Source organism: Rhinolophus sinicus, chromosome 1, assembly GCF_057876585.1.
Source record: "Rhinolophus sinicus isolate RSI-liver-muscle chromosome 1, RSI-T2T, whole genome shotgun sequence".
Taxonomy (NCBI): domain Eukaryota; kingdom Metazoa; phylum Chordata; class Mammalia; order Chiroptera; family Rhinolophidae; genus Rhinolophus; species Rhinolophus sinicus.
The window spans coordinates 7,214,660-7,227,556 of NC_142501.1; the positions used below are offsets into that span (position 1 = coordinate 7,214,660).

The 12,897-nt window shown below is 52.1% G+C and overlaps 1 protein-coding gene across 4 annotated transcripts in view; it reads left to right on the forward strand.

The window, feature by feature from the left end:
• Positions 1-628: 628 nt before the first annotated feature.
• Positions 629-12,897, forward strand: part of PACSIN2 (protein kinase C and casein kinase substrate in neurons 2) — a 111,645-nt gene continuing 99,376 nt past the window's right edge. The window contains exon 1 of one of the 4 annotated variants that reach the window (XM_019715034.3): positions 629-806. The gene's annotated coding sequence lies outside the window, so the exon portion shown is untranslated. The remainder of the gene's footprint in view (positions 807-12,897) is intronic. The other 3 variants (XM_019715031.3, XM_074326490.2, XM_074326491.2) reach the window with 3 other exon arrangements.

Genomic DNA, 12,897 nt, shown 5'->3' on the forward strand with positions numbered 1-12,897 from the left:
GCTCGAAGCCACCGTGTGGCATCCAGTCTGCAGGAAACCCTGCTAGTCTTGTAGTTCTTGGTGTGAAGGGGGGTTTGTGTGAGATGTGGACGAATGGAGAAGTGACGATAATGAGGACCAGTGAGCGTGTGGCGAAGAGCAGGAGGCTGGAGGCAGAGGTGAAAGATACTGTTCAGAAACCTTGGGAAGGACTCTGGTTCTTACAGGGCGTGGAGTAGCAGTGTGCGCTGAGCTCCCAGATCTTAGGGGGCTGGAAAACCCCAACTGATGACTGACAAACTTTCAGAGACTTCCCTGAACTCTCAGTCAGGTGCGGTGCTGCCTTGCCGCGTCACCCACTCCTGGGTTCCCGCGAAGTCACAAAAATCTGGCTCCAGGAGCGAGCCCCGTAGACCCCGACCTGGGAGCCACTCGGGAATAGCGACCCCAACCGCCTTCTTGGCCAATTAAGTAGTCACTCCCCCTTGGATTGACAGGGAAATCCGCCAATGACGCCCAAGGGAGGTCCCTTTTGTGCGCTAGGGGGCGTGCCACCTCCACTTTCCCACGGCCCAATCGGGTGCCGAAGGAGTTGTAGGGCGGGGCTCGGCGCCCCACAGCCAATGGGACGAGCACAGCGGGTGCGGCGGGGGCGGTGCGCTAGGCGCTGGCGGCAGAAGCGGCCACGGCGGGGCAGGGCTGGGCCGGGTAGCGCTGCCGAAGCGAGTGCAGGAGCGGGGCGGGAGCCGGAGCCGGAGCCGGAGCCGGAGACGCCGTCGCGGCCGGAGCGGAGTGCGCGGCGGGTCGGGAGGCGAGCGGCGGCCGAGGTGAGGGACGCGCAGCGGCGGTTGGGGCGGTGCGGGTGGCCGCGGGTGCGCTGGTCAGCGGCCGGGCCCGCGCCCTGTCAGGCCGCCGCTCCCGGAGCGGAGCGCAGCCTCTGGGGCCGCGCTGCTGGCGCGCGAACTTCCTGTCGCCGTGGGAGGGGGTGTGTTGAGGGCCCCAGCGCGCGCCGAGGGGTCCATCGGGGAAGACGTCGGGGGCGTTCGGAGGGCGGTGGGTGGGCTCGGGCAGGGGTGGGAGCCGCCGGGCGCCGTGGGGAGCGCGCTGGGGAGAAGTGCGGGCGCCGCCCGCGGGGTCAAAGGGCTGCAGCAGAGGGGGAGCGGGCGACTTTAGGACCGACCTCGGAGCGGCAGCCACGGGAGAAGGAGGCTGCGGGGGACGCGCCGGTACGCGAGGGCGGCCGGGGAGACGCGCGGGACGAGAGGTGTGGCCGCGAAGCGCCAGTTAGAGGGCAGGGCTTGGTCCACGGGTGGCCTGCAGGGAGGGGCGGAGGGCGCAGGCAGCGCACCAACGCGGATGCGCTTCTCTGGGGCTCTTTGATGACCGTCCTCCATTTCCTTCCTTTGCACCGTCTCTGCCCCTGTCCTGGCCCTACAGGGGGGCGGGGGCACAGCCTTTCCTTGCGAGCAGGTCCTAGGCCCGCGGGCAGGCGGGACAGGCTGGAGCTGCTTGCCCGTGTGCCCCTCGGAGTTTTGCCAGACTGTCACTGGTTCACAGAAACGTGAGCGCCCTGTCTCCTCCTCGGGTTTCCGAGCCTGCCGGGCCATCCGGACAGGTTCAGGGTTGGAGAGGTAGAGATTTCTGCCACCGATTTTCTTTTCAGACGGAGTTGGTCGGGGGAACAAGCTGTGCTGTCTCCTTGGGACCCACACAGCTGCAGCCTTTGAGTATTTCTTCTCTGCTTGGGTGATAGAGGGAAGGCGTGTGTGCCGTTCCTGGGCCGTCTCTCCTTGTCCCCAACTGTCCTGTGTTTTTGTGGTGGAGGAGGGGAGGCAGCTCAGTGTCCAAGGGCTACCCATGGCACTGTTTACCAAACACTCCCTGGCTGTCCTGGTGAAAATCAAGAGACTAGCTCAAAGAATTTAGACGTGAGCTGCAGACAGTGAACTCACGCCCTCCTTCCCCCCTTTGCAGTTACCCCAATATGCTGAAGTTGTGTTTTAACCCTCCTAGGATTGCCCGGTTGGACGCCAGGGCAAGGAAACCGACCAGGTGGGCGCTGTTGAATGCCAGCCGGCTCTCATTCTTGCCCCAAACGTTCTTATTTCACTTGATTCATAAGCCTGCCTGCAGCCTCCTCAGAGAGGCATTGAATGGGAGCCAGTGCAACTTAGGTTTCTCGTGATTCACACGGGAAACTCTCATCTGTGTGCATTTAAACTTAATTCTGGAGTTTGGCAATCTCCTTGGTGAGGTTATGCTAGTTGAGATATGAGGCCACTACATCAAAAACTTTTCTGTGGTGTGTTTTTCTTTTAACAATTCTCTTGAAGCTTTAAAGAAACTGGCCATTAGGCTGATGATATTTATTACTTGGGAAAGTAACATAACACAGGAGTAGATGAGTGATTAGATCTGCACTCTTTATTCACTTTTTGGAGAAGAATAAAAACATTTGAATGGAAACGGCATTCTTAGCTCATGCTGTTTGAGAACTGGAACTTTATTACTTTGTCTTACATGTATAAGGGATCATAATATTGAAACCTAAAAGTATGCGTATGTAAGAAGCAATATCAGGAGTTTGAACACAGTCTGCTTCTGGGAAATAAGGTTGGCTTTCCCCAGTCCTGGATGCCCAGGCCGGCTCGCTGATGACCAGGCCATTTTTTGGGGGGTGGGAGTTGAGGGGCGTTTGTCCTTAATCTTTTTGTTTCTTCTCTGTTCACTTCAAAGTTCGTGCACACTGAGTTAAGAACAAGATGTGCAGGCTTCCTGCTTCTGATGGGGTCATCTGTTGGTGCAGGATGTTATGGAATAGCAAAAAGATTGCATAGATTCCTTAATAATAGCCACGGCACCTTGCCTTGTGTTTAGAGATCCTGCTAGCATTTACCAAATGTTCTCTGGCCACTCTCGCCTGAACCGCCCAGCTGACTTGGGCCTGTCTTATCTGCCATCAGATTGTAATGGTGGCCTTGTGGAGGCCACCCTGTTGATTATGGGGTAATGACCACCTTCACATGAGTGATAGTGCTGGCTCAGTTTCTTTCCAATTAGGTTGTTTGGAACTGCGGCTGCATACCTGAAGGTAGCAATGTCTTAGTTACGACATCAGTTTGCATTCCACAGGTGGCTTAACTGCCTTTTCTTCTGGCCCTGGCAGTGATTCTTCACATACCTAGAAGCATAGTCAGTGCCTGAAACCCGACTCCCGATTGGTCCCAGTGGTGGTCCCGGGGATGGCTGTGTGGGAGTCCCTCCGGTACTGGGTATCAGTGCGGTACTGGGTATCAGTGCGAAGGAATTCCTTAGTATTCAGAGGATTATGCTCTGTCTGCCGACTGGACAGAAGAATTCCGAAAGTATTCTGTGCAGGGCAACATTCTTGGCATCTGTGAGTTCCAAAGGTAGCTAACTAGCTGAGGGGCAACTGCCATCGAAGAGCACAAGTTTTGGTACTTTGATTAAAAACCCACATAAAACAACAAAAATCCCCCTTCTTTAATTATGTGTTGCCTTGCATTTATTCTCATGATTGCACATCAATCTGTTTGCTTAATAAAACAGAGCCCCACATAGTCTTTTTTTGCTTCCTAGAATAAAATATTTATTTAAAAAATTTGAAATATATTTGACATGTAACATTGTGTAAATTTGATCTTTTAAGACTTTCAATATTAAAAAACCATTTGAGTGTTTCTTGGCTCCAGGTATGAACTAGCCAGAATGAGACCATAGAAATGAATAAAATGCAGCCTCAACTCTCAAAGACCTCAGCAGGAAGCCTTAAGAAGGAAGAGGAAGGATAGAAACTTTGCTATAATATTAGAAACCACGTGTGCGGCGGCTTGTGTAACACACTGTGGCTGTATGAGCTTTACGTGACTTTCTCGTCCCTAGAAATGTGGGGCGGTAGAGTGAGGGGACATGGATGGCCTTCCCCTGACTGACCCTGAGGCCTAGGACAATCATTATCTTAGGTGTCAGTTTTCATGTTTGTACAATGAGGGGCTCAGCGGTGCTTAACCTTCTGAGAATCTGATAAGTAGAACTCCAGCCCAGAAAGCACACGTGTGGACGGCTTCAGAGGCGCAGACCCACATCAGCAACTCCCGGATCCGCTCACCTCTGACGTTCTGTGAGCCTATTTCCCCGGCCATCTTTGAGCTACTAATAATGAGCTGTATTTACAGAGGACACATTCCAAAGCATCTCATCTCTCATTTTTTTTTGTCCTTAAGACTTTTCTGAATGGTGTGGGTAGTGAGAGCTGTTCTTTTTTGTGAGGAAGAAAGGGGTACCGGGCCTGGCTACCACCTTGGTAGGGTCACACAGCCCAAGGACTGCCCTGGGAGCAGAGCCGGGGCTTCTGGTTGCCAGCTTGGGTTTTTTCCACTAGGTTTTGTTTCCTAGGTGGTTGTCATTAGGAGTTATGTTTGGCAGTGCAAATATCCCAGAATGTGTCACTTGCAGAGGAAACTATTTGTTCATCTGCTGAAAGGACTGTTTTTTGTCTGAATTTGGATCACTAAACACCTTTCTGCCAGACCTTCAAAAGGTTACTGATTTCGTTTTTATTTTTTTTCTTGCCGTTTTTTCCATAGGGACACATTTGTAGGACTTGGAGGTTTTGAGCAGACTTGTTTAATATTTATCGATAGGAGAGTACATTGAAATGATTACTTCTCAGTTGCTTAGCACTTGAGAAACTTGTGAAATAAACGTTAAGTGAAAATTCCAAATATTTGACTTGCCTCATCCAAATATGTCCTCACAGACAAGACGTTTCCTGCAGCCTGGAGGCCCCTCCCTGGGCCCAGAGCTGTTGGGTGGGTGTGAGAGCTGGGTGTGGAGTGTGCCAGTGACCATGGCTGGCCAACAGTGGCTTCCTGTGGCTTTCTGCCAGATTCTGAATATTTTAAGGACTGATTTTTTCCCAGTGTAGTGACAGCGCAGTCTCAGCTACATAAAGAGCTCATGTATGCAAATGCACACTAAGCTGAAAGCCTCACAGATGTTGGTTTATTGTTGATGAAAAGAATCATCCATCATAAAGGTGTTTCAGATCCCCAGATACAGAAATCATAGGAGGGTTCGCAGTAGGTATCACTCAAGTGCGTGCGTGCCCGTCTGTGTCCTCCTGTCATGTCACGTCTGACACCTGGAAGGAGATGGGCTGACATCATTCCCTGTCCAGGCCTGGAAAAGGGTATTTGTGCATTTCCTGACGCGTTTCTTTAGGATACCCGAGGAGGAGCAGACACGCACAGCATCACTGACACTGCGTATAAAGCCCGATGTCATGTGTCAGCTCCCCTAAGCGAGCTCCCTGGAGAGAAGAATTGGTGGAGGTATAAGGCAGTCAGTGAATTCGACATCAAGTGGTAGAAAATCAGCAAAAGTAGTAGCCTGGTCAGGAAATGAGGCGATCGGAGGGCGAGGCCCAGGGCGAAGTGTAAGCTCGGGCTGCTGCCACCGCGCAGGGAAGCACACGGTGATGCTTTGTAGCAGGGAAGCACAGGACCGGCTGTAAAGCCTCCTCCGTTAGCTCTGTGAGTGTTGATGAGCACTTACTCGGGCCGGGAAGGTTGCATCTGGAGGTCAGCCCTTCTCGTCCGCTGACCTCCAGTCTGTGCTTTAAATATTGGTCGAGGGCAGAGTTGTCAGCAGGGAGCTGAGGAATGCCTTTCTTTAGTGAGGCTGCTTTGTGAAGTATCTGCTGTTTATTTTAATTTCACTCTCAGGCTGAGAGGGTTTGGAGGGAGTGTCTGTGGGTAGGGGGAAGTGGATGAGGTGGGTTGACGGGGGCCATCCCCACTGCGTGTGCAGTGCCCTAGCTGCTGGCTCCACACGCAGCTCTGCGATTTTGAGATGAAGGTGACTTGCCAACTCTAGAGGCAGCTCAGTCAGGAGGCGGGCCTAGACGCAAGCACATTTCCTGGTGACGGTAGCAAATCGGAGTGTGGACAAAGTAGAAGCGCCTGAGGGGGGCGGGTCTGGCTGCCCTCAGGACTCAGCAGAGAGCCGACCTTGAGGGAGGTGATTTTGCAATGGTTTGGCCAGACCCGCAGGCGCTCTCCAGGTGGCCATGGCTGGCAGGAGAGGCCAGGCGGAGGCGCAGAGCTGTAAAGAACCGTGGGGTGCAGTGGCGAGGTGTGAGAGGAGCCACCGAGGGCGGAGGGGTGGAAGGCGGATGGGCAGCTTCGGTGGTGTCACCTGCCTGGCACGCTGAGCTCGGGTGTGGGCCCCCCGGAGGCTGGAGTACAATGGGAGCTGTTTCGGGGCAGCAGACAGCAGGCTGAAGCTCTGCAGAAGCGGTATCAGTGGACAGTCAGGGATGCCGACGGGGGAGGGCGATTCAGGCGGCTCACTTTCACGCAGCTCGCTAGTCTCCAGAGGCGTGAGCATTGCCGTCCATGTTCCTAGGAGGCGGTGGCCGAACACCAACAGACAGGGCTTCCGCAGGCGGCTTGCCATCAGTCTTGACTCAGTTTCTTTGCCTGCAGTTAGGTTTTTGGTTGCTCATGCAGCGGCTGCCTGGGTGCTGCTTCTCTTTCCACGTGGTTTATGTGCACAGATCATGCATTCAGTAGGTCACTTTCACTGCCATTCCTGCAGAAAAGCTGATGCTGCCGTGAGGGTAGGAAAGAGGTACCCGGGTCAGTCAGCAGCCCTGGGCTCGGGCTCTGCTCCACCATTAGGGACCTGCGGGGCCGGCCTTGGCCACATGCGCCCCCATCTCCAAAACCGGATGCTGACAGCACCTTTCTCATACGACTGAGGGAGGGCAGTGTGACGTGATGGACCTGAGACCCCACCACCCACCTGTCCCTCGTCCCTGGTCCGGCTCAGTAATTGGGGATTGCTCCAAGTGCAATGTCTCCGTCAGTGAATTTGCTAATGAAGCGAAATATACTGCCTTTAAAGTGCCCAGTGGATGTTGTGTTATCCAATTCTACTGAAAATCCTTCTAAAATGTGTTATTATTTTCTCCAGCCGAGTATAGTTTGACCTCTCTTGGTGACGTGGGGTCACAGGATACTGTCAGGGGTGTTGACGTGGGTGAGGCCGCTGGCCCAGCGTAGAATGCCCCCGTCCTGGCACCTACAGCCCGAGTCCTCTGCTCACCCCCTGTATGCTCCTGTCCTCTTTGCTGGGGTGCAAGCCCCAGGGTGCTCATGTCCTCTCTGAGTTTTGAGGGAGCCCTGCCACACAGAGGCCTTGCTCCCTCTGGTTGGTGAGTCTGCGACTGAGCTTTATGTCCCAGGTTATAGAAAGCCTCCCCTGTGCTGATAAGGTGTGACTTAGTGACTCTCAGCTTTGGAAGGGCACCTTGTGATGGTGACGATAACTCATAAGTAGGTGACGGAAAATACAGAGATTTGCAAGAGCAAATTCTAAAGCTGTATGGACACTGACCACATGCGGACACTATTGTTAACATAATATCCAGCAGAGTGTGAAGGTTGGAGAATTACGGAACATTTCTTGTTTTCCGAACTGTACCATGGCCCTTCTACTTTTGGAATGGATGTTGAAGTCGTAACTTGACTTTATAATGAAAATAAACACATAGAAAAGCAGCGTGGTGGCAGGCATTTGCAGTTTACCAAGAACTTCCTGTAGCCCTCATTTTGTTTCCAGAGCAGCCTTGTCGGTTTGCTCCCCTCGCCACTGTTCAGAGGAGAAGAAGGGCATGGAAGGGTAGGTGGTTTTGCGTGAGGTTGGTGGGCCGGGACCCCACGCAGGCCTCAGTCCACGTCTGGACTACGGGGGCCTAGCGGGGGCCTCTGCGGTCTTCCACGCACAGAATCAACTGTGGTGGTGTTTTGAAGTTTCCTATTCCATTGAATGACATTGTATTATTATAAAGTGATGCCCGAGCTGTAGTTTGTGAACATTTTCATGTCTTAAACTACGTTTGTGTTCCATTGTACCCAATTATACTGTCGCCAACTGAGCATGCCAGGGCTGTGAGTTGTGGTCTTCAGAGGAACCACAGAGCAGGCCTGCTCCCCGCCTGGACCTCCAAGCCCGCGATTAGTGGGTTTCGTAGCTGACTGGTTGCTGGAGGACAGAACGGGCCTGTCTGGGTGCCCTGCGTCGTGGACGTGACGCTGTTTTCATTAAGGAAGCAGTTGTGACCTCTGCCCCAGCAAAGGGTCATCAGATAAGGAGGTGCCAGGGATGGGGTCGGGTGGCGGGGGCAGTTTCTGGGACAGGTCTCCAGGTTCGGGGGTTTCTGAGAGAGCATGCAAGAAGCTTTACATTCCTGTTCGTTTAATTCTCACACAAGACAGCGTTCACCCCCCTTTCATAGGAGTAAACCGGGGTTCTGAGAGGCGGCATGACCTTCACTGGGCTGCCGTCAGAGCCGGCCCTCAGCCTGACGCTCATTTCACTTATCTTGCTCCTCGAATAAGTGAATTCTGAGTCACTTGCCTGCAAATACAAAAATAATCTCTAAAAGTTAATCTTCTCTGCCGCTCAGAAACCAGGCAAGTTATGTGGTCTTCTTTTTTTTAAGTGGGGAAGGGGAACAGGACTTTATTGGGGAACAGTGTGCACTTCCAGGACTTTTTTTCCATGTCAAGTTGTCCTTTCAATCTTAGTTGTGGAGGGCGCAGCTCAGCTCCAGGTCCAGTTGCTGTTGGTAGTTGCAGGGGGCACAGCCCACCATCCCTTGCGGTAATCGAACCGGCAGCCTTCGGAGTTAGGAGCACGGAGCTCCAACTGCCTGCGCCACCGGGCCGGCCCCCTGTGGTCTTTGTTTTGTTTAAGGTAGGCTGTATGCCTGCAACTGACTTGGTTAAGAAATCTGAAAGTTTGTAATAATTTATACAGCAGGGAGCTGGAGGAGGAAAGGGAGAGGCTTCTGAACAGCCCGGCTGCTGCGCGTGAGGCAGGGCGGTCGCAGCCCGTCCCCGTTTACCTGCCCCCCTGTGCTGCCCCCACAGCTGCCCGGCCATTCAGGGCTCCTGGCTGAGGGACACCGTTGCCTCACCCTCCACCAGCTGCATTTGAAAGACGTCGTATGTTAATAAAAAGCAGTTTGTTGAGGGAGAAGAAATTACATTCTGTAGAGCGTTGGTTTTGCACACATTTTGTAACATTGTGAGAGGGTCACATTTTCTTGACATTGTCCATCAAATGAAGATTGTGCAAGTAAATTAGAGGTGATGTTTGTTTTTATGCTTGTGATAATTGTCATTTTTGTGTCAAAAGGCTTTTTTTTGCTTTCTTTTAGGTCTTTTAAATATTGAAGGTACAACATACAAAATAGAGTTTTCTGAGTAGAGAACTCTTTTTGTCGTTTACCTCCCATTCACACGGGGATTTAGTATGTATTCAGAAGCAATCGCTGCCACCTTTGTTCCAAGCTTCAGAAGGCGTAAGAGGTGCGTTAGCTCTGTCCTCGTCTGAGGTGACCAGTCTGACACGAGGCACTGCAGGCCGTGAGAGCCAAGGTCACGCAGGTTGTAGCCAGGGGACAGGCTTTGAAGTCCCCCTGACCACACGTGCCCGGCTCCATTTCACTGAGTGACGTTATTCCCACTGTGTTATTCAGATTTACTTAAATATTCTGTCATATTTCATATTTTTACCATTGTCTCTAAAAAGATGTAATGGTTGCATAATCCTGTAATGAGGTTAAAACAGTCACCTAATGCTGGACATTTTAGGTTATTTCCACTTTTTTTGCTATTGTAGATGTATTTGCAGTTTATAATTTCATTTTTCAGCTGTGTCACTAGTTCCTGGGGATGAAGTCCCAGAAATAGAAGATGAAAGGAGTGCACATCTTAGAGGGTTTTGAAAACCTGCTCTGTCCTTGCGGGTTTATTTTTCTGATATTTATGGGTGAAAATGTTGAGGGATTCTGTCTCTAAGATGCCTTGGCCTTTGGAGCTTCCAAGTATCTGTGAGATAAGAAACTTTTGTGAGAGTTTCTTAAATGAGTCACTTTTCCTTCCAGAGTTTCTGGATATCATTTTACTTGAATTAGATGCTTTACTTTTATAAGCAAGAAACAGCCTTTGCAGAAGTCCTTCCTACTTTCCTTATTCCTCACCTGAGCTCGAATTCTCCACTCCCAGGGTGGTCAGGGTTTGTGGCTGCGTGCCTTCCTCGCTCATGCCTTCCTCGCTCAATCAGGTGTACTCTGAACACAGTATCTCTTAGAACGCGTTCTTGTTTTCTGTACTTGCAATCTGAATAGTGGGAAAGACTATGCAAAGTTGTTTCCCGGGTCATTCATATGTCAGGACGGCTGGGGGCTCTTGGGATGCCCCTGCTTTTGCCTGAGTCCCCTGTAGGTAGAGGCTGCTCTCATGGAAGGGCCTACCTTTCCCCCAAAATAAGACCAGGTCTTATATTAAGGTTTGCTCCAAAAGACGCATTAGGGCTTATGTTCAGGGGATGTCATCCTGAAAAATCACGCTAGGGCTTATTTTCCAGTGAGGTCTTATTTTCGGGGAAACACGGTACTCTGTTCATTGCTAGACAGACATCTCAGAGAACGTACTGGGAGGTTTATAGTGGCGCTCACTCGCCTTGGTTTTGTTTGTTTGTCTTACTGTTCTGAAGTCACGGTGCCCTTCCCTGTGTTCTTTCATGGCTTGGTTTCCGTTTTCACCTTCCACCGCCCCTGAGGCATTCACCCTCAGACCGAGTGGAGTCCTTTTCCTGGTGGCTGATTTTCCAGGGTCTGCAAAGGAAAACGTGCTTAGCGGGGTCAAGGGGGAGCCCCCAGGCAGAGAGCAGTGGCTGACCTCAGCTCTCTCTCACCCTTGGGTTCCTGCCCTTGAATTCCAGCCATTTCTTCTTTATGGCCCCCCTTCGCCCCCCACTGGGGCTGCTTCCCCTGTAGTTCTCTGGCCTCACCATAGACAAAAACTCTTTTCTTGGTTCCTCTTATCCTAGCTAAGAAAGGCTGACGTTCACGACAAAGCAGAAGGCATTACTACATAGTAAGGTGGAAATAATCACAACACAGAAGTATAACAAGAGTGTTGTTTCCCAGGTGCAATGGGGTTTGGTGCCAGCACTGCAGGGCCAGGCTAACTGCGGGCGCTGCCCAGCTTCCTGCTCCTCTTCACTCGGGTTTACTCTGCCAGTAAATCCAAGTTTTACAGTAATGCTTTGCTCTGTGCTTGGCATTCTGTGTTTTTATCACAAGCATGGAAACTGTACTTTGCCCTGGTTTCCTCAGCTGCCGAAACATGTCTAGGTTGGCTGTTGCCTAGGCAACTGGCTGAGCTGTTGGTTGTGTGTGTGGTGAAGGCTCTGGCAGGGGCTGGACAGAGGCCCCAAGTCATCCTGCGGCTTCTCAGCCAAGCTGGATGGTAACTACCCAGCCGCAGAGGCACAGGCTCTCGGCTTCCACTTGGACAGAATGGCTGGGACTGGATCTCCGGAGAGCGACGCTGTGTCGCCCTGGATGGAACCCACTGACGTAGCTTGTGAATTCCAGACTGCTCTCATTGTGTTATCTTTAGAGCTGCTTTTATTTCCTTGTAGGTTTCTTTCTTTCCTTTCTGCTCTTGCAGGTGTGGGTCTGGAGTTGCCCTGTGCTGCCGGCGTGTGCAGGACTCAGGACGGACGAGCGCTGCAGGCTGATCGTCTGGGCTTGAATCCCTGCACTGCAGTTTATTGGGGGCCAGTTTCCGTGTCTTTCTGCACCCCACTTTCCTCACCTCTAAAATGGGGATACGGGTTGTGGTGAGGACTGGTTGAGGGATGATGTGCGCCACCTGTGGGACTGGGTGACCCCTCAGAGCCCACTGAGGACAGCCGTCGGTGTGCCTCCGAGCCTCCCGCCGTCCTGCCACGTGCCGCTTCGCTGCCTGCTTCACAGCTGAGGAAACAGGCTCCCAGGGGCTTAGTGACTCCTCAGACCCCATCTGCCTTCCATGCATTGGTGGTCCCCATGGGGACCCTGGCTCTCCAGGGTGCTCGGGGGTGATTGCAAAGGGACTCTGCTCAGTCAGGGCTCTGTCCACCAGGCATAGTCTGTGGACGGCATTTTCCCTGGCCCTGTACACACACACACACACACACACCATTTATATGTTACGTGTGTAAATGGTGCAGTACTCATGATGAAGAAAATACCATGCATTTTAAAACGTGTGTGTATAGTTAGACTTTTGTCATCTTGATTTCCTCAGTCATTGAATGCTGAAAGTACTATCGTCTGGGGAACTGGGGACCTTGTTGATCTTAAAAAGGGTCTTTTATGTGGGGAGAGATCAGTAGATGTTTATTGCTGACCGTTTCCTGCCCCATGTATGTCTTTCTGTCTGTCCAGCATCACAGATCAGGGCATGTTGAGGAGATGGAGTCCACGGTGTGGCGGGGCTGCGTTGTGAACTGGGAGCAGGGTTGGGAGCTCAGAATCCATGGCAGCTTCAAACAGGCGGAGTGGCGTGGGCACCGAGAAGGTCCTCACGTCCCTGGGGCCTCGAGGCATTCTGCTGGGTCCTCGGTTCTCTGGAAGCATCGATTCTGGTTCACCCTCACCCGTCTCTCCTACGGGCCCTTCATGGTACAGTGACAAGTCCTGCTCCCCCCCTAACCTGGGGCTCTAGTTGGAAAGGACATTCCCGAATCCAAACAGCAGACTTAAAGGCTGGGCCTGCCCATGGCTCAGCCGGTGAGAACCTTTCATCTTCTAGGAGAGCTCTTCTCTTTGTTCGATTTTGCTCTACTCACTGCCCTTCTCACCTGACCTTGGTCACTGGTGTCCTGAGACACGTGGGTGGAACCCAGCAATGTTTTTTGACCTGTGTTTGGGTCTCAGATCTCCTTCAGAATTTCATGGAAATAGATTCTCCCCCGCCAAAATGGATGCAAACGATTTTGCATGCAACTCTGATGGGTTCATACATCCCCATTCACTTTGTCAACAAATAT